This window comes from Rhinolophus sinicus, linkage group LG05, assembly GCF_036562045.2.
Source record: "Rhinolophus sinicus isolate RSC01 linkage group LG05, ASM3656204v1, whole genome shotgun sequence".
NCBI lineage: Eukaryota > Metazoa > Chordata > Mammalia > Chiroptera > Rhinolophidae > Rhinolophus > Rhinolophus sinicus.
In genome coordinates, this window is record NC_133755.1 from 50,256,123 (window position 1) to 50,280,413 (window position 24,291).

The window sequence follows — 24,291 nt, forward strand, 5'->3', positions numbered from 1 at the left end:
AAAGAAATTCATTATAATATGTGTTATTAAAAATAAATAAATATTGGAATGAATGGGCCAGGAAGGGATTGTGCTGAGTGGAGTATGTCAGACAGGGAAAGACAGATGCAATGTGATTTCACTTATATGTGTAATCTAAAGAACAAAATAAACAAATAAACACACAAAACAGAAACACACTCATAGATACAGAGAACATTTTGATGGTGCCAGATGGGAAGGGGGATTAAGGAGGTGCATGAAAAAGGGGAAAGGATTAAGAAGTACAAGTTGGTTGTTACAAAGTAGTTGCAGGGATGTAACATACAGCATGGGGAATATAGTCAATAATATTGGGATAGTGTGGTACGGTGTCATATGGTTGCTGGACTTGCCATGGTGATCACTTCTTTAAGTATATAAATTTTGAATAACTATGGTGTACATCTGAAACTGACATAATGTTGTATGTTAGTTATATTTAAAAATAAATATCTTAAAAATAATAAATAAATATAAAAAATACTGGGTAGAGATATGAGTAGGGTAGATGCCCTTGACCTCCCCTGTGCTAACCACACCTGGAAATAACGTCTGACCACTGGGTAGCTGACTGAAGCTGGCTGCCTGGCTTTCCCCACCCCATGACCAATGAAAGCACAGCACTCTTTGTCTTGCTGGTGGCTAATACAGAAGGTAAGAATTGGAAACTATAATATATGCATTCAAAGAATATTTACTGGTTACCTGCCATATGCTGGGCACTGTTGTAGGAGCTGGGGATCCAGCAGTGAGCAGTCAATGTCCTTGACCCTATGGACCATACATGGAAGTACCTACATGTAAGTAAATGAACAAGGTTATGTCCGATGGTAATGAGGGCTATGAGGACATCTTCATTTCCTCCAGACTCACGTATTGGAGACTTTGCCATAGCAATGATTCCTGATGATGTTGAATACAGGCTTTCAAGGCCATGAGGGCTGATTCCATTGTGCTTACCTATATACACACAGGATGCCAGGGCAAAGCATCTGATTTGTGAGACCCAAAGCACCCCCTCTGTCCCTGTGCACCGCCCCCAAACTCCTAATACAGAGTGTCACTAAGTGTGGGAGAGCCTTGGAAAATCCTTTTTCCCTCCTCCTGGGATCATGTTAACAGCACTTATATCCTAAAGGGCTCTTTTGCTATAAAATTCATATGTTTCCACCCAACTCAGTACTTTCCTGTCTCTCCCACTTGTGTAGGTCTCTGCTATTTGAAGGCATAAAAAAATGTTTCGAGTCCCTGGGATTACATGCTTATTAGTCAAACAGAAATACGTTCCCTCTTTTTTCCCTCCATACAGAAAAGTATCTCTGGAAACATACACCAACCAATGCCAAATGCCTGGGAGTCAGGAAGAACGATACCTGCCAAGCCTTTAAAGTTGGGTTTTCATCCAAAGTGAAAATTAGGGAGCTGGCTCTCTTGAGCTTTGGATCTATGACACAGGAAGCTGAGTGGGCCCTGAACTAGAGGTCAGGGGAGCCCAAGTTCTCTGGAAGTTAGTCACATGATATTGGGCAAATTGCTGAATACCTTTGGGGCTCAGTTTCCTCATCTGTGAAATGGAACAAACCAAGAGTTGTGGTGGGGGTAAAACGAGGAATGATTAGCCTCCAGTGCCTCAGCTGTGAAGCAAGCAGGCTATCAGCAGAGAAGGGGTCAGCTAGAGGGGTGGGCTAGGGCTAAAGAGATTGAGAGCTGAGTGGCATTTGGGATCTAAGCATTTTAGAGGGCACAGTGACCTTCAGTATGAACCAGCCTGTGTCAGTATCCACCAGGGTAGCTGACATGCGGCAGTGGAATTCTGAGCAGGGCCCTAGTTGTAGTGTGTGGGAGGTGAAGGAGGGCTTTCGCCAGCAGGTGGATGCGCTAAGCTCCTGAGAGTGGGCTAGGGGGCTAGGGCATGCTGGGCAAGGAGTCAGGGCCCAAGCCAGGTGGGCTGGGGCCCAACTATAGCCTCAAGGGTATACTCAGAAACCCAAGGCTGAAGGTGTGTTTTTGGCCTGAGGGCTCCTGTTCAGAGTTAGAGGGAAGATTGCAGATTGCAGTTTGGGGCTATAATAATTTAAGGCAGAGAGAACAATTTGGGAGCCCAGCCTGTGTAGTGGAGAAGTGGGTAGACGGGTGGGGATTGGGCCCCTAATATATTGCCAGGTCTGGTTAAGGTCAGCTCAGGAGCTGGGGCTGAGCTTGCAGCCCCCCAGGAGCTGTGGCCAATGTGGGACCAAAGCACATTGATAGGTATGACGTGGAGTACATAATAATAATATTATAGTAACAGTTCACATTATTGAGTTCATCCAATGTGCCGAGCACTGCGCTAAGTACTTTACATGCATTATCTAATTTAATTTAATTGTAATCTTCCTAATAATCCTATGAGACTTCCCCCATTTTACAGATGGGGAAATGGAGGCACAGAGAGGTTAAATAACTTGCTCCAGGATTATAGTGGTGGAGCTGGGATTTGAAACCAACTTTTTCTGACTCCAGAGCCTGTGCTATTATTATGACTTAACTAAATAACAATAACAAATCACAACAAAACCATAAAATAATAATAGAAATGATTGTTGGAGGGGTCCTAGCTTAACATGTTCTGTGTAAGCAAATGATTCCATCTACTCCTCACACATCCTGTGATATAGACACAGTCTCTATTTTACCCATGAGAAAGGGGAGACCTAGGGAGATAAGTTGCCCAAAGTCACATGTTGGTAAGAGGTACAGCCAACACTAAAACCCAGTTCTATCCTACCAAAGGCTGCTTTGGTAGGATACCACGTCACACCTCTCAATGTGCTTTGGTCCCACATTGGCCAGAGCTCCTGGGGGGCTGCAAGCTCAGCCCCAGCTCCTGAGCTGACCTTAACCAGACCTGGCAATATATTAGGGGCCCAGTCCCCACCCTTCTATCCCCTTCTCCCACTACACAGCTGGGCTCCCAAATTGTTCTCTCTGCCTTAAATTAACTGCTGAGACTGGGTTGTGATCTTTTCCTTTGTTGAGAAATAGGTTCTTGACTTGACAAGCTTGTTCATAGCAAACTAATGGCACTTGAAGGAAATTAAAAGCCTGTGTGTCTAGTACTTAGACAAGGGCCCTTTTCCTTTACCCTTCCCTCAAGTGCCACTGCCTTTGCAAACCTTCTTGCCCTCAAATCAATTTGGGCGTTGAAGAACGTTTTGAAAACACGTACTCATATTCTCTCTCTCTCCCTTTTCTCTCTCTCTCCCTTTCTCTGTCTCGCTCTTTCTTTCTCTCGGGCTGAAAATTGAAATCAAAGCAGAAGAGGCTTCTGCTGGGAACAAGGAAACCTTATCTATAAGGAGCATAAAATTCTCTGAGTGAGAACTAAAGGTGTGGAGTGGCTTTCCTTTGAGGTATTTGTGAAGAAAACAGTTGCTGGGCTTGCTAGGTCCAGGGTGACTAAAATCCATCAGCGCTGTCAACCAAGACCTGAGGTAACTTTTTTCTTCTTAAACATAAAATTCCTTGATCAGCTATATTATTGAAAAGAAATGACAAATATTTGAAATGACAGATATCTATAGGTAGGCATCGATCTATTTATTCCTTTGTACACAGAACCTATTTTGTAATTACATGTGAGTAACAATGTCTTTTACATCATGGCTTTAATGGCAAGTTGATTAGTCTCTATCTGTGTTAACGTTTGCGTGCCCAGTCCTCAGGCTACAGGCACCAGGTTGGACAACCTCACCTTCCAAGTTCCTATCTAGTCCCTAGAACCTTCTCACGTGCCCTGCCAGAGGCACCTGTAGGTGCAGGTTACCTGTGCATAGAAGGATATTCTGTCTTTAAAATGAATGTTGAGCAACAAAATTCAGTAATTGTATTTTGGATTATAACTAAAAACATAAAATAAATATCTGTGAGTCCATACGAATACAAATAAATGATTAAATCAATAAATGGGAGCAAAGAGAAAAACATGAGTAGAATTCCAAATGATTTATGTAGATACTCCATCCCCAAGGAGGTAGAACATAACGCTCTGTCTTGGTTTCTTGTGGCTGTGGTAACAAATTACCACAAACTTGATGATTTAGAACAACAGAAATCTATTCTCTTACGGTTGGGAAGGCCAGAAATCCCAAATCAGTGTCACAGAACCGACATCAAGGTGTAGGCAGGTCTATGCTTCCTCCAGAGGCTCTGAGGGATACTCCATTCCTTACCTCTTCTGGCTGCTGGTAACTGCTGGCCTTATTACTTCAATCTCTGCTTCTGTAGTCACATTACTTTTTCCTCCTCTGTGTCTATCCCCTCTGCCTCCCTCTTACAAGGACACTTGTGACTGCAATTAGGGTCCATTCAGATAATTCAGGATAACCTCTGCATGTCAAGATCCTTAATTTAATCACAATTTCAGAATCACTTTTGCCAAACACAGTAACAAGTTCTGGGGATTAGGACACAAGCATATTTGAGACCATTACTCAGTCGACCACACTCCTCACTCCTTAAGTATGGGCCATGCATAGTGACTTTCATCCAAAGAGTACAGCATGAAAAGGGGGACAAAAGAGTAACTTTATAGTGGAGAAACCTGAAAAACACCACTCAGCCAGGTGATCACTCATGTAGGATGCAGCCTTCGTATGATGCGGTGAGAACGTCACTTTACCTCTGTGATCTTCCTCCCCAAATCATGCAACACAAGTCTAATCATGAGAACAACATCAGACAAATCCCGACTGGGGCACATTCTACAAAATACCTGACCCGTTACCCAAAGCAAGAAAAGTCTAAGGAACTGTCACAGTCAAGGGTAGCTTAAGGAGACAGTGCTAACGAATATAATGTGGTATCCAGGATGGAATCCTGGAGCAGAAAAAGGACATTTGGTAAACACTAAGCACATTTAAATCAAGTGTGGACTTTAGTTATTCATAATATATCAATATTGGCTCTTTAAATGTAACAAACAACCCATACTAATGTAAGAAGTTAATTATGTGGGAACTGGGTGCAGGGCCCGTGGGAACTCCGTAATATCTTTGCAATTTTTCTGCAAACCTACAATAGTCTAAAAGTAAAGTTTACTTGAAGAAAGAAAAAAGAATGTAGAAGCACAATATCTGAAGACATGAGCAGCTACTTCACAGTAGAGGAAAGACATGTAAGTAATAAATACGTGAAGAGCTGCTCAAGCTCAACAGCACTCCAGGAATGCAAATCCCCGGCACTGTGGATTTGTACATGCACTAGATGAACAAAAATTGGGAAGTCTGATGGTACCCAGAATTGGAAAATAATTATTTGGCATTCTCTTGTAAAGCTGAACATTTGCATGTCCCACCGATTTTGTTCCCAGACATACATCCAAGAGAAACTCCTGTACGTGGTCACCAGGAGGTGCAATAGCAAAAACTGGAAACAACCTGGGAATCCACCAAGGGGAGAGAGGACAGATAAATTGCTGTGTGTTCACATGATGGAATGTCACACAGCAGTGAAAACGGATGGACTACGTGTATCACCATGGATATTAGTGACATAATGTTGTGTGAAAAAAGCAAGCCCTAGGGGCTGGCCCGGTGGCTCAGGCCGTTAGAGCTCCATGCTCCTAACTCCGAAGGCTGCCAGTTCGGTTCCCACATGGGCCAGTGGGCTCTCAACCACAAGGTTGCCACTTCAATTCCTCAAGTCCCGCAAGGGATGGTGGGCTCTGCCCCCTGCAACTAAGATTGAACACAGCACCTTGAGCTGAGCTGCCGCTGAGCTCCCAGATGGCTCAGTTGGTTGGAGCACATCCTTTCAACCACAAAGTTGCTGGTTCGACTCCAGCAAGGGATGGTGGGCTGCACCCCTTGCAACTAGCAACGGCAACTGGACCTGGAGCTGAGCTGCACCTTCCACAACAAAGACTGAAAGGACAACTTGAAGCTGAATGGCAGCCTCCACAACTAAGATTTGAAAGGACAACAACTTGACTTGGAAAAAAGTCCTGGAAGTACACACTGTTCCCCAATAAAGTCCTGTTCCCCTTCCCCAATAAAATCTTAAAAAAAGAAAAAGCAACTCCTAGAAGACTTTCTATGATACCTTTACTAATATGAAACCTTTTTGTAAAGTAAGCAAAACTTAGACAATATGTTGTTTTGTAAATATACATGTAAATATAGGGGTGATAAAAAAACAAATTGAGGCTAGAGCTCACCATTGGGAATAGGGTCGGGGAGGATGAAAGCTGGGAGGAGAAATACCATGTAGGTATATGTAAGTTATTCATAATGTTTTAGATCTTGGGGTTGGATGGTATACTCAGGGTCTTCATTACATAACTTAATGGATAAAAGCAGGCCATCCATGAACCAATGGTTAAAGTGAATTATCAACCAATGCTGTGAGCAACAGACAGCCCCACTCCAAAAAAACAACAACAAAAGAGCAGAGGAGAAATTATTACAATTTTTGTTTATTAAAGTGGTAAACACAACTTAAGTGACAACAATGAGGCAATGTATTGGAAAGGTGGTGGAAAACCCAGTAAATCAGCAAATGGAGAAGGCCCCAAACCTTCAAATGTACATTCCCTTTTTATCTATAGCAGCTATGGTAAGTCAAGCCAGTGGGGATCATTTTAACACTGACAACCCTGGTGTGGCTCTCGTGTCCCATGTCGTGAGAGGGAAAGGGGCCCTGTCGCTCAGGGCTGTTCTCAGCTGTGAGTGCTCAGCACCTAAGGAGAACAGGGCTCCCAGTATTTCTGCTTTTTAGTGGCACAGCACCCCCAGACCATACACACATACGCATGCGCAAAGCTGTCTTCTCAGGGTACACCCTCAGTGCCAGATGGGCTGGGGAAGGGTGCTGACCTGTGTTATTTTCACTACTAGCCCTTGCCTAGGATCTATAGGCTCTTATCCCGAACCCAGGTACCAGTGCACACACCCTCATGCGGTAGGAGACCATTTTGACCTTTCTTAGCATCAGGCCCCTACAATCAAACTTGTAATAATTTTGGTGTTTTTTTGACACAATTGGTGAGTTTATTTATAATGAGTGCACAGAGACACACATTTAACAAATATCATAAAACCTTAGCCTTTCTACCAAAACTTAAAACAACTTAAATTGAGAGTAATAGGCAATGTTTTCCTGTCTTTAAATGGCAGAGTTGAGATATGTCTAAGGTAATTTTCAAAGCCAAGTGGTTTAGAAAGACTCAAGGGGGTTTAAATAACACAGAATGTTTCCTTATGGCTTCTTGTCCAACCCTTACCGATTGTGGGAGGCCAGTCCAGGCACCCCCGCACCATGGAGATTTTGCTCCTAACACCGGGGAAGTCACTGTATCTCCTCTGCTAGGTTGACCAATATCCCAGTTTGCCCAGGACTGAGGGCTCTTCTGGGATGCAGAGCTTTCAGCCAAAAACTAGGACAGACAGGGACGAGTTGGTCACCGCACCTGAATCCTCAGGCTTCTCTCCGAGAAGGACCTCTCTTATATGGCTGCTCCCAAGGCCTGCGAGGACCTCTCATGAGTGGTTTTCTCGTTCAAGGTAAGTTGCTGAGCCTTAGAGAACTGTTTCCAAGCCCCTTCCCTCCACGATCTTAGCAACATCCATGGTCTTGGCCCCTGAAGGCCCCAGCTGTCCCTTATCAGCTCAGAAAACCCAACAGAAGGTGGGTGGGGGCAGGACAGGTAAGGGGCCATAGTCCCAGGTGGGGGTAGTTCCAGTTAACTGGGAGGGTGGGGAGAAAACAGGAGTATAAAGAGGCAGCTTGTGCCTGCCCTTCTTCCTACTCAGATAGTCCTGGCTGGCGTGAGCTGCTCTGGGGGTTCTGCGTTGGGTGACTGGTGCCCACGTTCACCAGGGTAATTAGGCTCTGGTCGTCCTGGACTGCCTGCTGGGGGCTCTTGGTGGGACAATGGGGTTGCTGTGGGATTTTCAAGCTTGTAAAGTTGGGGTTTTCTTTGGGTTCCTTCTTCCTAAAGATGCTCCTCTCTCCTTTTCTTTCTTTTATCCTACTGAAGCCTAAGGAGACTGCATCCAACAAAAGCCTGTTTTGGCATGTCTTCCCTGGGCCCATCTGACTTCTCCTCTTTGCTAAAGAACCCTCTGCTGCTTTGAGGCTTTACTCTCCTCCTCAGAAGAGGATACTAGGAGTAGCTCAGGGAGGCAAGGCGAAACTTTGGTTATTTTATCAAAAACAACAACAGGAAGGAGCTTGCTGCACCCCATAATGACCCAACTTCAGAGGGAATAATAGAGCAGGGTATCAAAAGCTGCTGAGTCACCCCAGTCACTGTGACAATGTTGGGGGGTGAGCTGCGAGCAGGACCTCCATAAGGCATGTGAGGCAGGAGTTAGAAAATTGAGGGACTGTGGTCTGGGGTCCAGCTGTTTCTAAGCTGTCCCTGTCTGTCTTCTATGATAATTGGGCCAGCCTAACTATTAAAGCCATTAGGTCAAAGAAAAAGCAACACAGGGCCTTAAGGAGGTGACCTTGAGAACCAAACCATGTGCTGCAGCTGTTCCTTCCATTTAGATTGTTCCCCTCCTGAACTGGGGGCTAGCAGTTGCCATTCGAGGGACTCAGTGGGAGGCTGTGTTGTCTAGATGCCATTTTGTTCACTCCTCTTGGCATTGTGGAGGCCTGAGGGACTGAGACAGAGTGGACGATGATTGAGGACTCCAACTCAGTGCTCTCAGCCAGCTGTTTAGGTGCTGGACCCACACAGCCTCAGAACAAGAAGGGGCTCAGCAGAACTGAGGTGGGCACAGATCTCACTGTAAGCTTTACCTGAAGTTCAGTGTGCTGGTGCCTTTTCTGGGCAGTAGATGCCGAAAATGGAGGCTCTTGTCCTTAGGTTTCTAATAATTAGATCAGAACGAGTGTTCCTGGAATGAAAGAGCTGGGAGAGAGCAAGAGGCCATTATTGGCTGTAGCTGGCCACTAGAGAACCCTTAGGACCTAATTTATGAAGCCTGGGGAATGCTGCCTTCTGTCACTGAAGTGCTACCTGGGTATACAGACTGTTTGCAAATACGAGTGAAAAACTTGAATGTTCTTGTAGGCTTCACGATTATTCTACCAAGATTCAGCATATCATGAACTAAATTTAATTGAACCAAAGCAATGTTTTTCTTTAACCTGGGAGGGATTCAGCAGGCCTCGTTAATGCCAGTGCTTCTCTGATCAGCATTCATGTCACCAAAAGGAAGTGACCCTGATCCCAGCTCCAGCGTTTCATGGTGACATGTTTCCACACTTGTATTCTCCCCTACAAAACACATCTCTACTTTAGAATGGAGGAAATGTTTTGTCAGCTGGGACTTTCTCAAAGCAACATAACTAATTGGTAGAAGAGGAATTTAGGCCTTTAGCTCAGTCAGCTGGCTTTTATTCCCAGAGGCTGGGAAACACGTGAATTCCGTTTTAGCCCAACTCCTTCCCACTTGTAAACCTGGACTTTCTTTGAAACTGCTGCCTGAACTTGCAAAACAAGGGCATAGGTAATAGCTTCTGAGGGTTTCACAGACCCCACTTTTGCTTTGGGCAGGCCTGAAGTTGGGGGACACCAGCTAAACCAGTCCTGTGGGTCCAGGAGTGGACATCCAGCTGGAAGTGAGACGCTAACTGGATTGCTTGAGGCAGCCCCAAACGGTGCCACAAACAGCCAGCAGGTGCAGATGGTCTTGAATGCAGGCGATGCCAGGGTTCCTTGTGGAGAACTTAAAAATGCGGAAGACTAGGAAATGCCTCTAAGCACACATCCTGCGGAGCATAGGAACAAGGTGGAATGTTCCCTAGCTCTTGGGGTGCTGCTATAAATATTGATACATCTTTAAGTCTCCTTATGGTGCAGAAAAGAGCAACTCTTTTGTGTTAGGGAAGCCACTAAAAATCACCCTGTATTTTTAGAAGCCTAGCTCTCTGTTCTAGCTTCTGCAAGCTGCCATTCCCTCGTTATTGCTACCAGTCACAATAGTCGCTCCCAAACAACAGTATAAGGGCCTATGTTCCTGGCTGACAGTTTCTAATTCTCAGTGAAGTAACAATATAGAGATTGTTACAAAGCCAAGTCTTTGAATTGGCGTTTATTTTATTTGGGCATTAATATTGCCTTGTGAAATGTTGACTAGATGGTGGTTGATTGTCTTCACCTGTCAAAGTCTAGAACCTTAGGTTCTTCTCAGCCATGGCACACCTCCACCCTTGACACAATCAATGTTGTATGTGAAATGTAAGTGTTCAGAGGCTGCTCATCAAATGCGGTGCAGCTGGGAGGTTTACGTCACTGGTGTCCCGGCATTGTTTCATGACATCTGTGCTGGGGCCACTTAGATGTCATCCTGTAGGGGACTGGTAGGCCCAGGTGGCCCCTGTGGTTGACAGTAGGAGGCTCTAGGTGACCAGAGGACAGACTCATTACTCTCCAGGAGACATGAAACTTGTAACTCCTAGATTAAAAGCCTGAGTATAAGGCACAAATGGAAAGAAACCTCTGTGGCTAGCCTCTTGAATCTCCCATGAGGGTTTCATTTCTCCATTCCCTATTGAGGGACTCTTCAGGATGTAAGAGTTACAGGCAAAAAAGAAAAAGTGTCTTCCCAAAACATCACCTGATGAGCATTAAGTCTAAGCATGAGGTCAGAATACTCAGAACATCTCAACTGAAGGCTTTCCAGAATCTTGAGTGATAAATATCTCATAGGTACATGGCTTGGAAGATGGCATGGCAGCTGCTTCTACCCTGAACTGTGCTCATAGGTTTAAGGAACAGTGGTTGCTTCTAAGATAACAATCCATTCCAATGTTAGGCTCCAGTGGGACAAAACATAGCTAGTCTGTACTCCTAGTAAGGTTCTGATGGCCCCAAATTGGAATTCAAACAGGATCTTCCCTTTGAGACTAACTTTCACGGAAGCACAATTGAATACCTGCCCAGTAGATCTCTGGTGACATCCCAGGACAGCTCTGAAAACGAGGCTCTCTCATGAGCATGTCTTCCTACATGTTATTGGATTGCACCTTTGGGATGGGTAGTGGAGAAGGAGAATGCTTAAAAAAAAAAAAAAATCCTTGTTAAACTCTCTCCTCTCTGATATTTGACTTCCAGTCATTTAGTCTCTTCAAATGAGAGCTGTTAGTTGAGATTAAAGCACCTGGTTCTGAAGACTGAAAACTAAACTCCTGGTGGCCAGATGGTCAGGGAGAAGAAACAATTTTACAGGATTAGCATGTTCTTACTTCTGAGAATTCTGAGTTAAAGGAAAGTAGATGCTTTAACTCAGGCGCTCACAATGTGAGAGGGACCTCCAAGGGAAGTGGTCATACTAATAAGGCCGAAAGTATTGTTTCTAAAGTTCTGGGCCACTGGCAGTGATATTTTCTAAAGATGGGGGAAAATACATCATGAAAGAACGTTTTTCAACAAGTAGATCTGCTAGTTTTGGCTAATTCCTTCATCCCGAGCATACATGGTTGTCGCGTCCTGCGCAACAAAAGCTGTAGGGAGGCGAGAAGAGGTGGCTTTGGGTTAAGCTATAATAAAGAGACAGACTCAATACAATTAAATTACAGAGGACCCGGGGACTCGCAGTCTCAAGAAACTGGAGCCCTGAATTGGGTCGACTGTCGGTATTTATTGATTACAGACCAAGAAGTCACATGATTTAAGGATTTAAGGATTTAAGGCACAGTCTGTAAAACTCTTACACCACATAGAAAAAATGATTTCAAAATCCAATTACTTGTCTCAAAACAGCCGAGGCACCCAGTCCCATGATGACTAAGGTGTGCTATGTACCTGGGGGGCGTGGGAAGTCTCGAGGTAAAACAATGCCCTGAGCTGAGCAGAAAGAGCTTGATCTTATCGCTCTAAAGACCCTCTCTCACAATTAGGTGAGAGGGAGAGGCAAGAGTCAGCATCAGCTTTTCTCAAGCAGGGGGAAGGAATGACAAAGCCTCTTCCCATCAATCTTCATACAGCTCATCGGGGGTCTCAACACAGTCCTGTCTGGCTTAGATTGTTTCTCCCGTGAGAAATCTTACCCGTCCTTGACCGCAAACCCTTCATCTGAAGACCAGGTGAAGAGACACAAGGTGTAACAAACTCAATCCCAGAGAGGCACGGTTCCCCAAATCCTTTCTTTCTTAGGGAAAGGCATGGGGGCACAGACGTAGGCTGTTGTGTGACCACAGTTGGTGAAAGTAGAACTCTTGATTTCTACCAGGAGCCACAGATGGCTTTAATTTGTTTATTTTTTAGAGAGGAGGGATTAATATTGCTAAGAGGTGATGTTGGACAACCCGAAGAAGCCAAAAGCAGAGTCTGTATGTGTATATCAGTCACTCAAGAGTTTGAAAATTATATGGTAATGAACGGGGAGCAGAAAGGTCTAAAATATTCCTGATATGACCGAGTAGTTTAATCTTTACAAATAGTGTTGATGTAGCTCCTCCCCACCCCACCATTTTTATTTACTTAGTTTCTTGAGTTGAGGGTTAGGTCCTAATCTGAAATAACCAGAAAGATCAGGAGCATGGAGAAATTATCTTCACCAAACAGTTAGTTGCAATAACTTTGAATGTTAAAGGAAAGGTCAAAGGTATTGATCCCCTTCCTTCCAGGAGGAAGCTCCTTGGCCCTTTGTGAAATTTGCCCAGTTATTTTCCAATAACTTTGAAGTTCCTATTACCAAGGAGTGTGGGGTAAGGGTGGTCTAATTATTTCTGCTTATAGAACTGAGCCTAGGACTTTGCCAAGCGAAAAAGAAAAGTAATCACACACAAAGATAATATTTTGGCTCTCCAGAACCATGTGTGCTTTCTTGTTTTCTAACTACATAACTGACAGGGGCTACTCGAGTGTTTCTTCCCAAAATGGAAGTTTGCTCAAAGATTCCTTATTTCCATTGCTATAAACAGGAAAGACTTTAACAGCTTTTAAATCAGACTTCGGGTTAAAAACATATTAGATAAATTAAAGTTTTAATTTACTGGACACCATCCTACCAAAAAGTGAAAAGAAATAAAATGAGTCAATATGACATTGTATTTTCCAAAGGCCTTACCAATATATTCCACCTCATATTATAAGCTCTTATTACACTGTGAATGTGGCACTCCTCCTTTGAAAGGTGAAGTCTGCTCCATCACCTTGAGCCTGGGTGGGCCTGTGACTACAGTGGAAGTAAGACATGTGATTACCAAGGCTAAGTCTTAAAAGTTGATATCACTTTTGCCTGGTTTTCTTGGGACGCTCACCCTTGGGAACCCAGCCATCATGTTGGGAGGAAGCCAAGCTGCCCCAGGAAGAGGCCAAGTTTAGGTGCTGTAGTTACAGCCCCAGCTAAAATCCCAGGTGACACAACTGCTAAACATGTGAATGAACGAGCCTTCAAATTATTCTAGCTTCCAGCCTTTAAAACATCCCAGCTGATAATGGAGTAGAGCAGAGAAGAGTTGTCCCTGATGAACTCTGCCCAAGTTGCAGATTTGTCAGCAAAATAAGTGACGTTCTAAGCTACTAACTTTTGGGGTAGTCGGTTATGTATCACCAGATACCAGAGCATGTACTCTTACACAGCCATAGTAACATTTTGGGCCATCTCTTAGCAGTCTTGGGGGAAACCTTTTCCAAGAAAATGGGTCACATTTTGATAAACAAGGAGCCTAGAGTAGGTGTCTTGCTTATACTACATTTCCAGCTTCAAAACCATTTCACCTTGTTCCTCAAACAAAAATCAACCAGTAAACAACCAAAAAAAACTGCCTTCTCTATAGTTGGTACCATCTTGCCATCCACATGTTGTCCCGTCTCGTGGCTGAGATTCCCTTCCCTTATTGATTTTAGCACCATCTCACCCTCCACACTACTTTTGTCATCGTTGGTGACTTCATCTATGATCCATCCAACACTCGGGCTTTTTTGTCCTTAACGTCACCTCCAGAAATCTCTTCCTGCAACCCAGCTCAGCATTCACTGTCTTGGTTGGACTCTAGATTTCATTGTTGGCCAGCAACTGCTCTCACCTCTAAAACTTTGGTTTCAAGGATCCCCTCCTGAGAATGATTTACTCTTCGGCTCCCTGGCTTTGGCACCCACTCTTCAGAATTCCCTGATCTCCTCAGGACCGCCCATCCATTGACCCTATGATTCTGTCATTCCCATTTCTCCCTTTGGCCTCACTTCCTTCCTTGTTTGGTCTAGAATTAGTAGTTGATTATCACTCCCTCTTTCCCCTGTTACATTTTCTTGGCACAATCTCAGCTGTAACTGAACCCAACTATTCATATTGTTGCAGCTGAATGTGGTCAGGGAGAAATCACTCCCATTTAAATATTATGACCCTTCCCTTAAATGGGCACTCATCGCAGCCTAACCACCCCACAGTGTTTCCTGAGTAAGTCTGCTTTTCAACTCACCAAGGTGGCTATTTTATACTCTGAAACCTCCTGTATGCCTTCCCCTGACCTCTTCAGCTGATAAACTTCACCTCATAATTCAAAGAGAATGGATGGATTTGGATGGAAATGCCTATTTCTTCCTGACATGTGATCTATAAGCCTCTTCACACCCATAACTACATTTTCCTTTCTCCCCATTAGTACGGAGTGAAATCTGCCCATCTTTGCCCAGATATTGTGGGTAACTCCTCTTCTTTCATGCACTCAACATCTCTCCTGGAGCCATTTCCCCACAAACATCCTGTAGTATCTCTTTGGGGACAGAGCCGAAGAAAGCAGTTTCCAGGCTCTCGGCCTCACATAGAAAGGTGTTGGCTCAGGTAGTAAATGGCCATCAACTGTGATTGGATGGCCATTAGCTGTGGCTAGTTGGCCGTCAGCTGTAACCGTGAGCCATTGGCCACTAGTATAACTGCCGTGGCTACGCTAGCAGAAAATAGGGGCTAGCAAGAAGATGGTGGCTGAGCTAGCAAGAGCGGATTGCAGTTAGGACAGCGGGTTGCAGACAGTGTGGCTCCTGCTTCCTGTATCTTCAACCCAGCCACCAGCGAGAATATAGTGATATGACTCCGCTACCTATGGCTCTGTGGGTGTTCCTTTTTGGCCTCACCATGTCCTGTGTTCTTATGTGGGGAGCGGGACCAGAGACCCTGCAGGCTGCCCCACATGACACCCGGTGTCATCAATATGCTGGTGACTCCCTAATTTTTATCTTCAGCTTTGACCTCATCACGGAACGCCAGACTCCAATATAAAAACACTCACGATGCCCTCACCAGGATGTCTATAAGCCATCAGAAACGTTAACTTGCCAAAACTGAACTAAGGACTCCTTTGCAGACTTGTTCTTCATTGTTTCCTATTTTGGGTAAATGGTAAATCATCCCACATAGTTGCTCAAGCCAAAAATCTACAAGTCATTTTTTAAAAGCATACATAAAAAGTAATACATTATTTAGGACTTCTCGAATTGCTCATCATAGAGTTATTCTTGATTCCTCCCTTTCCCCCCATCCCCTATCTCTAAACTATCAGTTAATTCAGTCAGTAATTATCTTCATGGCATATTTGAGATGACACCGAATTTCATCTCCATTATGGCATCCTTGTCTAGCCATAATCTCTCACATGTATGTCTACTATGGATTTCTAACAAGATTTCGCTATCCCACTCTTATTTTCCTTTAATCTTTTTACAACTGTCAGATTTTTTTTCCCCAGTAAATTCTGTTATTCCACAACCTGAAATCTTTTAATGGCTTCCCACTGGGTTAGAATAAAATCGAATTCAGTAGGATGGTGTTTGCTTAACCAGTAAAGTCTGTAAGGTCTGATACGATCTGGCCCCTACCTATTAAGTTGCCCCACCTTGTACCATCGCTCGCACTGCTGCTATATCAATCTTTTCTTAGTTTCTTGAACATTTAATTTCACCAGTTATCATATCAGTTTCCGTCTTTATCTCATCACATGGCTGATGTCTTTCTGTTTACTATTCACCTTTCTCAATCATAATTATCTTATTGCTTTATTTACTTATTTATAGCTTATTTCTCTCCCCTAACTATAGATGCTGCAAGTGGGCAGGGATCTTTGCTTTCTTGCTCACTTTATTTCTAATGTTCAGAACTATGACTGGAACATGGAAGCTCTTCAACAAATACTGAGGTTGGTTCGAATGAGTGAATAAATGAACATTGGCCTCAAATGTAGGTAATGACAATAACTCAAATCCATCAATCTGTTTTAGGCTCTGTGCTGAATGTTTCAGCTTACTGTCTCATTTAATCCTCACTATACCCTCCTGAGGTGGGTACTGTTATGTGCATTTCACAGTTGAGATTAACTTAGAGAAGTTTTATGATTTGACCATGTTTTGTAGCTGGTTAGTGGTAGGGCCAGGGTTCAAATTCAGACCTGTCTGCTGCCAGAGCTCACAGGCACTACCATTGGGCTACACAGCCTCTCAGTGGTACCACTGACCTTCAGCACGTGATTATGGCCTGTGGTGGAAGCACGGGAAGCCATTATCAGGAAATCCAATTTGAAGGGTAGCTAGAGGAAATTTTGGGGCACTTAACAATAGGTATTAAAAGAACACAAACAAACGAAAAACCCTCTGACAGCATCCATTACTTCTCTTCCTGGTGTTCTCTCCTGCTGGCCCTGGCTGGGGATGGGAGCAGAGCTGCAGCAGAGGATGGAACCTTGGAAAGATGGGGAGAGTGTTGGTTGGATGTGGCAGGGACGCACTGGCCCCACCCATTGCTTTGATCTAAGCCCTACTGGCTGCATTTCTGAATTCTTGAATCCCACTTTTCCTCGCTGTACCCACCCCCACAGCAGTGGTTTAGCAGTTGATCACATCTCATCCTGAGAAATGGGAGTGTTCATTGTTCTGCTGCCTTCCAGAATCCAGCATCACACCCAGCCAGGACTTCCTTCTGAAACTCATGTCCATCCTGAAAAACTCCAACAGTTTTCCCTGGTCCTGTCAGCCCACCATTCCCAAGTGGCTCCAGCTTCCTTCTCAAGCTTCTACTCCTGCCAACCCTTGGCAGCCCTCTACCCTTTTTCCAGCCACACCATCTTTCTTTCCAACCATCATGTTTTTGTAAAAGCTCTATCCTCAGCATGATATGCATGCCTTTAGCTGAAAAGCAATTTTCCAAGACCTGTCCAAGCATATCCTCCGTTGGAGAGATGGTCATTTCCCCTTCTCCACTCAGAGTCCTGGAGGTCTCCTGCAGAGGTCCCTTAGGGCCACCCTTCAGCATTTAGAGAGTAGGTTCATTTAGCTGTTTCCTCCTCTAGTCTATGAGCAACTTTGGGGCTCTTACTCATGATTGTATTCTTAAAACCCAGTGTGTTGGTAAGTTGGGGTTCAGCAAGCTTATCGAGTGAGTGAATAAAAGGAAGAAGGCCTGTGGCTCATCTTCAACTACATGCCAAAGAGAAGGGCGGTGTCTGGTGACAGACGTGCATCTACACCATTCCTGGGTGAGGCAGAGGCCAAGCTCTTGTTTGTACCCAGCTTAGGTGAAGGAAAATAAACCAGTGAGTGGCAATTAGGGTGAGACATTGTGGTTTCTCTGCCAAGAGTTGGCATGAGATATGGGGAGAACTTTGGTGGCAAGGACTCCCTAGCCTGGGAAACCTCAGGAACTCACCTGTACACAGTGAGGTCATTTAGTTGTATACCTATAAAAATGAAAGGTAGGGGTTAACCACGGCGTGTTTCTCCACGTCTTCTTGCCCGGCTCCACCCTAGCCTGGTGCTCATGTGCTGTTCCCAAAACACCTGCCCAAGGGTGACAGATGGTGTTTGTTTAGAAAAAGCTCCAGAACCCAGGCCTGACTTTGGCAAATAAGTTTGAACACTACTGCTAGAAGCTTCACTGCACTTTGCAATCTCCTGAAAACTTGAAAGACCTGGATGTCTGGACCCCTTCCCAGAGATTTTGCTTTAATTGGTCTGTGGGGACCAACATTGGTATTTTCTTTTTTTTTTCTTTTAAAAGCTCCCCAGGTAATTCTAATGTGCAGCCAACCGGAGAACCGTGTTCTAAGCAGATTAGACAGAATGCTCCTTTCTTGCTCAGATGGGAAGGAAGAACCTTGTCTGCAAAGGGGCTGAGATGTTAACTACTCTGAAGGCTCCAGGCACTGCCCTACCCAATGCCTGAGGGCTCCATGAGGACTTTTACTCCAAGGCAGAGGTCAGACACTTGTACTGCAGAGAGCCAGATAGTAAATATATTATTAGGTTTCACAGGCCAGGTTTTCTTGTGTAATAGCTACTTAATTCTGCTGTTATAGAGGGGCAGCAACAGACAATATGTAAATAAATGACTATCTGTGTTCCAAAAAACTTTATTTATGGACATTGAAATTTGAACTTAATGCAATTGTCACTCTTTTTTGGCCATTTACAAGTGTAAAAACCATTCTTAGTTTGTGCACCATACACAAAAAGGTGGTGGGCTGAATTTGTGTGCCAGCTCCCTGCTCTAAGAGATGAATGGCAGCCACTCCTCACAGCTTGACAAATGGTAAATACTTCCCTCTCTTCTCTCTTAGGCCTTCCCATTTCTCCACTGGCAATAGCCTGCAAAGCAGCGCTCAGTACAAGGTGTGTCAATCAAGATAGGAATGCTTCTTTATCTTGGCACTTCACCCTGAAGAAAAGGTGCTCAGTGTATATGGGCACTTTGTACCCATGACTGTTAGACAAGATAAGCCTTAGTTTTTTCCACTGAATCACTGGTTTCCTCCAAGGAGCTGGGGACACTGTAGCAAGAACTGTGAATAGACACTCTTCCTTATGGCATCCTCAGAATGAGGAAGCAGGAAGCAGCCAGAGAAACTTTAAATACTGTGAGAAAAGAGTATTTAGAATCTAGTTGTCTCGTTCAGTTTGTCCTATCTTCCCTATGCAGATTTGGAGTTTGGAGCAGACACTGGGATAATACCTATGTCTTACACCCTGCTGTCCACTTCCTATCTTCAGAGGGGCCCCATGACCAGCTCCACAGGGTAAAATGAATCATCTAAGTCCAGAAGTAGATGTGGAAGAATAGTCCCTTTTCTCCTTCTGGTCATTGTCCTGTATGCCTATTGATGTCTGGAACGGGGGTAGCTATGTTGGGAGTTAGTCTGGGCAGGACACACTGAGGATGATAGAGCAGAAAGGTGGAAGCCATCTGGATCCTTGGTGACATTGTTTAGCCACTGAATGAAGCAATTCTGCAGCTTCTCTACTTAGGACTTCTGGTCATGTAAGCTAAATTTCCCTATTTAAAAAAAAAATTAGTTTCAGGTGTACAAAACAAGTGATTAGACATTTGCACACCTTGCAAAGTGATAACCCCAAGTCTACTACCCATCTGACACTGTACATAGCTATTAAAATACCATTGACTATATTCCCTATGCTGTACCTTACATTCCATAACTATATATATTTCAATTATAGTTGACATTCAATATTTTATATTAGTTTCAGGTATATCATAGTGGTTAGGCATTTATATAATTTACGAAGTGATCCTCCCCGTAAGGCTAGTACCCATCTGACACTATGCGTAGATTTTACAATATTATTGCCCTAGTGTTTCAAGTCATTTTAAATTGTTTTTTCTGTTTCTTACAGCTGAAAACATTAAAACTCATACAGAGGTCTGGAAAGATACATCTTCCACAACATCCAATTCTGGGCACATGATGGGTTTCTAGTTGATTAAGGGAACAATTTAAAATGAGTGTATGCAGTTATCTAGCAAAGAGACTTTTCCCAGAGAAGTCCCTTTGTAAAAGGATTGCCTTCTTCCAGCATCTCTGGCAGAGGAGCAATCTCCAGTTTATTTTACTTGACGTCTCAGTGACAGAACAATAATGGGACCCCCAAGTCCCTTTCAACTGAAGAGCATGTAGTCCGTAAACTGACCCTGTCCCACGCAGGCTGGTAACCAAGATTTTTACAGGTGAACCCAGCATCTTCTGAGAATCCCGTATCTCAGAGAAAGACTAATAATCAACACGTAATGAATCAATCAGATATTTTCAAAGTCGCCTTTATAACAGTGTGTTCTGCTTTATAATTTGCGATGCAAATAACATCCTCCTCTCTCCTTCCAGTTACTTCGGCTGCTTAACAAATGAGTCAAAAACTCAATGATGTAAAATAACTGTTTATTATGCTCTCAGATTCTGTGGGTCAGGAATTCAGACAGGGCACAGCAGGGAGGGCTCACTCCTGTGGGGACAGCTTCAAGCCTGGCGCTAGAATCGTTTGAAATAACACTCACAGGTCTGGCGGTTGATGCTGGGAAGAAGCAAAGATCTGGGGGCCCCGCTGACCTCTCCTATTTCTGTGGTCTCTCCAGTGTGGCTGCTTCAGGGTAGCTGGAATTCCTGCAGGGTCCACTTAGGACTCCCAGGGTGCATGTCTCCCAGGGTGCATGTGTGGAAAAGGAGAGCTAGACGGTAGCCATGTTGACTTTTATAACCAAGCCTCAAAAGTTGTGCAGTATCACATCACCCAATTCTATGTCCCAGGGTTTTACAAAGTTCTGCCCACGTTTAAGGGGAGGGAACATAGATTCCTTCATGACGGAGGAGTGTCAACACTGCATTACATTGTAAGCATATGTGGGATGGGACACAAACTGGTTCATGCTCCAGCCTGAACTTCCACTATCTCTCTAGGGCCTGTAGGGATTCTAGCATGTTAAGGCAAAAGGAGACGAAGTAGGAAGACCCTGCAGCTGAAACATCTGCCAGGCTGGCCTGGTGGTATGTACAATAATATGCCTGATCTTAGGTTGGTTTGTTTCTGAGGAAACTTGGGTGGCTTCTTCATAAGTTACTTGAGAATGTTCCTTGGGGTTCCTGCTTCAGAGAAACGGATGCAGAATTGTGTGGCTCAAGGGAACTCAGCCTGGAGTCAAATCCAGAGAAAGCCCTGGTACTTGGTAACTAGAACCGTCTCACTTTGACCTGTTGCCACAGATCTAAGTGATTAAGAGGCCAAACAATTAATAGGTTGATGCTACCTGTGCAAGAATTTTTAAGGTTTATGAAGCACTTCAAACTACGTGTTTTATTGACAGATCACTTGAATATTATTGGAAATTAAAAGTCTTTTGAAAGTCATCTGGGAGGTTTTGACAGGTGTTCAGCACCTCATGGAATAAAATGTGTATATGCTGAAAAATTTTGACCACTAATAATGGCTTTTGGTTTAATCCTATTAACATTTAGATACAACAGTTTCCTAAATAGATGAATTATTTTATATAGACATTTAAACATGTATCTATGATTCAGTAGCCTTGAACATTTTTAATCAGTAAAAATATGTTCCACTTGTAACAAAACAGTTACAAATGGAAATAATGACAAAGTGCCCTGTATTTTTATCCCAGAGACACATCATAGAAATCGCAGGTTAAGAAAACTTTGAAAAATGTTGTGTTGTATATTAAGAATGTGTTTTAGGGAGTGGAGAAGAACAGCATTCCCTTTGTCTTAAAACAGTCAAGAATTTGAAGTCATTGAACTTAGAAGGCAGCTGCCCCTGAGTCAGAATTCTGAGGCGGGAATCGAGCATGGGTGCACCGTCGTTTTTCTTCACTTGACCCCTTCTCAATGCTCAAGTTCCACTTTAAGAGCTGCTGAGATCACTTCTATTTCAGAAGTGACTGTCATTTGATAGTATTGACTTCTTTATCTTATTAATTGCAATAAAAATTTGTGAAATGCTTTTCTACTTTATAACATAAGACTGTATCCCAACAGATGAAGCAGCAGGCACTGCTGGGGTCTGGGGGTAACATCTGTCCCCCACCAGTCTGTGCGTCCTCTCTAAGCAGAAAGCATGGAGGGTGTGGAGCAGCCTGGAGTTCAGGGGTCAGAGGCACCATGGAGTTGGTAGGGGTCTCTTTTCTACGATTAATTATAATCATAGCTGTTTCCTTTTTCCTGGCATTGTAATCTCATTGAAGGCTTTTCATCAACACCTAATTCTTATGAACACATTTGGGGCACAAAATATTGTCCTCCAGGTGGGGGGTGGAAATTTGTAAGCAGGTAGCAAGAGTGCACACACTCTCCCTTGTTTTTCAGGAACCCAGGTTTGCCCAGCATAAAACTAGCTGGACCCAACCCTCTGTATGTGCAGGAAGACTTCGTCCATGGGCCACACACCACCTGACACCAGAAGCCTCTTGTGGTGATTCCCCTGCCTCCATCTTTCCAGCTCTGGCTGCAGTTCTGTTCCAGGAAGCAAAACACAGCATCCAGGGCGAAAGTTGTCATGATAACCTTGTCCATTTCTTCAAGAGTAGGTGCCACTTCCTCAGGGGGAGCAGTCACTTTAGAAGGATCAGAACTTTCCAGAGTCATTTCCCACTTCTCCATCTTTAATTTTCTTTGTGATGTGGTCAACATCTTGGCCTCTGCTGTTGTGACAGGAATATCCTTTTAATGAGGGTACGCATGTTCTCAGAGTCGCCTCCATGCTTCCAATTTCAAGCCTTTGGTACCCGGCTTTAATTGTGGGTACCAGGCCCTCACGATGTCTTGGTGAAACAGGTTTACTGGTGGCAGGTTTAGAGGGCAATGGAGGAATTGGTATCTTCTTCCGAAGCCTTACTCTTTTATTGTCTTTGGCCATCTTGTGTGGACAGGATGCTTCCTCATCTTTCATAGACCTTTCATTTGGTCGTTTTTCCTGAGGTTCTTCATATATTTGGTTCGCCAGCAGCCCGCTGTTTCTCTTCAGCTTCTACTGAGACAGGTTGGAATTTGCAAGTCATATTTTTCTCCTTTGACATCTTTGTGGAGTTCTGTTTCTTGCCTTTTGCATTCTCCTTACTCTGAAAAGAAGTCGAGGTTGATAAAAAGAAAAGCCTCTTCTAAAGTGGCTCCTGGCCCAAGATTGTCATGAATTATCTATGGGGGAAAAAAAAAAGCAGTCCTGCCTTGATCACGCCAAACTTTCCTAGCTTTGAAAACTCTCAAGTCTATTCTGAGGCACTATTTAACTGAGCTGCTTTGTATGTAACAGGAAAAGTCCTACATAACACAGCTTTCTGCTTCAGTGCCTCATGAAATGTAATTTCTTCAAAGGTATTTTAATTGGTACTTGGAGATACAGATTTAAGTTAAAAGAGTGAATGGCAGTAAAAATGAAAATATTCAACTGAAATAAGAGTTAGATGAACAAATACTTCTGTGCACAGATAACTTCCCTCGTGCATGGCTAATAAAAGCATTTTAATTTATTTCTCTGCCTGGTGGCTGGTGAAATGTCTTTTGATGTTGATAGTAAGATATAGCTTGATTTCCACAACATTAAACTATAAAAAGATACTGTATCTTAGAGACAGGAGAAGACAATGGGTTATATACTATGTTTGGATGGCAGAATCATGCTTAAAGCCCATCCTTTGTTTATTACTAACAGGATGTAATTTAATAGAGTAAAATGTTATCATGCACTTCATTAAAAATAAAATCAGTATGATATGGGGGACAACTATTAATAACAGCACACCTGAAAACGATCCGAGGGATTTTGAAGACATCAAGTTCAATGTAAGCTACATAATGTAGTGGATAGTAGCTGGATCATATTTTCAGATATTAATTTCTTTCACCCTCTATAGTCCCCTTTCCCCTTCCTACATTTAGGCAGGGACTTGTCAGAAAGCCTAACACTTTAGGGGAACTCAGTTTGAGGAGCTCAAAGGGAGGAAAGGGAATTCTGAGAGGTTGGCATCCTCCCCCAGGCTGCAGATTTTTCCAAACTGACATGGGGCAGAGGAGGAAGAGAGCAGTTGGAGCTGAGGTCCTCACTTCATGGCAGTTAACCAGGAAACGTCCAGACCCCAGAGAATGGCTGTGTGGGGGCTCCACGCCCATGGGCCTTTAGATGGACTCAAAGAAAGGATCTATTACCCTGTGTGTGGCATCGTCCCAATGGGGAATCCCTGGATCCAAAGGTGCCTGGGAGTGGGAGCAGGCAGTGGCCTTTCAGGGGGAACCTGTGGGGACAGATGGCTGATGACCAGTGGGTCCCTCTACTCCCACCCTAGTGATAAACTGGCATTGACTACATAAAATCCTAAAACTCTGACATAACCCTGGGGAAGAAGGCACCAAGAATAACCAAGTTAAATTTTCGGCCATTCTGTTGGGAAGGGGCATAGACTCAGAAACTGAGTTATAAAAAAAAGATATTTCGTGCATACTGTAATTTGGCAACTGAGAGAAACCTACAGCTCATAATCTTAGGCTGAACTGACA

At 43.8% G+C, this 24,291-nt stretch overlaps 1 pseudogene; it reads right to left on the bottom strand.

Annotated features, from left to right (window-relative positions):
* Positions 1 to 22,001: 22,001 nt before the first annotated feature.
* On the bottom strand, positions 22,002 to 22,817 carry LOC109437744 (developmental pluripotency-associated protein 4; annotated as a pseudogene).
* Between the last annotated feature and the right edge of the window lie 1,474 nt (positions 22,818 to 24,291).